Source organism: Ceratotherium simum, chromosome 5, assembly GCF_057802395.1.
Source record: "Ceratotherium simum simum isolate JZ-2026a chromosome 5, ASM5780239v1, whole genome shotgun sequence".
Lineage (NCBI taxonomy): Eukaryota > Metazoa > Chordata > Mammalia > Perissodactyla > Rhinocerotidae > Ceratotherium > Ceratotherium simum.
This window is the reverse complement of record NC_141904.1, coordinates 35,297,265-35,299,613: the sequence shown is the minus strand read 5'-3', so window position 1 is coordinate 35,299,613 and position 2,349 is coordinate 35,297,265. Positions and strand designations below refer to the sequence as shown.

The following is a 2,349-nucleotide window of genomic DNA, read 5'->3' as shown; positions in this document are numbered from 1 at the left end:
TGTTCAAAACAAGAGATTGTGCTGGTTTTTTCTTCTTGGCATCAGGAAGAACAAATGAACTGGGGGTGGGCGGAGAAGAATGGTTCTATGGTGTTAGGAGTGCAAAGGGGTTGAGGTGGCACATTGGAGGAGAAACAGGGAAAATAAATTCTTGCAAAACATAACAGTTCTGTGATTCACAAGCAAAACTTGTTTTCTGAATTGGAGACAGAGAGTGGTGCACATGTGACAATGTGCATTTCTCCAGCTGGGACTATTTTTTTTTAATTGAAAGTTTTTAAGATCAGGGAATGCATTTATAGCCCTGCTCTGAATTAGGAACTGAGAGCTCTAGAATCCAGGATTGCCTAATTAACTCCTGCTCCAAAAGGTCACCATGGTGTATGAACAAAATGAACAACATTGTTAGTGCATTGTACAATGGGCAGAACTATCTCCAAATAGCCCTAGGAGTCACCCTGGGTTACCTGGGCAATGAGCCACCTGGGGCCAGGACCTCCTTTCTCCTACTGGAAGAGGCTTCACCTAAGATCAGCTTCCTATAGGACCAGGACCTTACGTCATCTCAAGAGCTAAATTTCCCACAGAGTCAGAGCAGCTGGCTTCCTTAGACGACAACTGTGAACTGCTGGCACCCCAAATCCAGACTGTTTGGCAATAAGTATTCTTATCCTCCTTTCCTTCGACTCCAGCAATGTGAAAATAGTCAGCCCGAAAGACGGAAGTGCTACTTCCTCTGGAACAAAGCCCGCATTCTATCTAGCCGATGTCACGGCTGTATTCATTAGAAAATATACACCAAGACCCAGTTACACAGGCAAGAAATTTATTGGGGGTAATGTCTGTGAAAAATAAGTGGAGAGGAATCAGCAGAGAAAGACTTCAGACCACACTGTGGACCCGACACCTGTGTCAAGAGAAGAGGGAGGCAGGCAGATTTGGGAGGAAGAACCTCCTACAGGTGCGTTGTACTCAATAGTGGAATAAAGAGCTTAACATAGGTATGCTAAAAGGAAGGCCCCATGAGGTTTTCACCGGGATGAAATGGGATTAGCTTTGTAGTTCTTAGAATCTTCTTCACAGAAGAATGCAATTTCAGTTTCACTGGCGATTCCAGCTGCTTTCAGAGTGCTGCCTTCTTGTAACAGGAGTTGTGTCAGCATTTTCCAAACTCAACACAAGTTCCTTTGTCTTTGACTTATGTGCTTGATGAATAAGCTTTAGTTTATCACATTTATAATTTCTGAACGGTGGTGGCAGGTTGATCCTTAAAGAAACATCTTGCTTTAGAAATACTATAAATTCCTTCACCGTTTGGTCCAAATTTCTGTGATAGACTATAGATTTGAAACTGCTGTGATCAAATGAACAAAGTGGTGCCGTGTAGTGGTAACTTCTCCAGAAGCCATATGAAGAAATTCTTTTTGATCCAGCAATTTCATTTATTGGTAGGTACCCAGGGAATCTCTGGGTGCACAAGGACAACTGCTCGCAGCATTGCCTGATGTACCTCTGAGATAGCCTAGGCCAGCCCAATGGGAAGGGCCAACACAAAAATTGCCCTTAGAGAAGTTCCACACTAGGCAAAAATGGCCAGGTCCTAGTACCCGTATGATGTCATTGGCCGGGAGCTGCTCAAGGAGTGTGGTCTTCCTGTAGATCCCAGAGACCCTAAAAGAGGAGGCTGTCAGGTAGCTGCACTCCTCATGGTGGATCTCTCTTGAGTGAGGTCTGAGAGGTGCCCCTCCCTGGCTGCCTCACCGGCCTGGGCATACCTTTCAATAGGATAATGAAATATGAGTACAGTATGAATTTCTGTATTGCTGACCCTGCCCTTGTGAGTTTTCCCTTTCCTCAATGAAATCTATTCCTTAATCATCATTATGTGACCTTGTAGAACTGGTCCTGAAATTTGGTGCATAATGGGGTGGAGGTGGGAGACCCACCCATTTATTACAATGTGATGAACCCAAGTAAGAAGGCCACCGTTCTTTTTTCCCTGCTATCCAGAGGCCACCGTGGTGACTCTGCGGCTGGGTAGGAGAAGCATTGCAGTGCATGGCTGTGCCTACAACGCCAGTGGTCAGCTAGGCCTCTTGGGCTTTAAAAATACTCTAACAGTTCATAGAAGATGCTGTGCAATAAATGTTAATTGAATTGAATAATAGGTTTGTGTTTTTAGCAGTCACAAAGTTGGTCATCTTCAATGAAATGACATCTTTTTACGTAGAATTTGCTCAGAGTCTGTAAGAGCAACACAGTGGGTGGGTTTCCATTGTATTTAGAAAGACAGTGTTGCTCATGGTCTCCAAAGACAGAGTAGAGAAGACTCAAAAGTGTCATGTTGGT

The 2,349-nt window shown here is 44.2% G+C and overlaps 1 pseudogene; it reads right to left on the bottom strand.

Moving 5' to 3' along the window:
* Positions 1 to 1,031: 1,031 nt before the first annotated feature.
* Positions 1,032 to 1,409, bottom strand: LOC147916998 (UPF0538 protein C2orf76 pseudogene; annotated as a pseudogene).
* Positions 1,410 to 2,349: the final 940 nt, after the last annotated feature.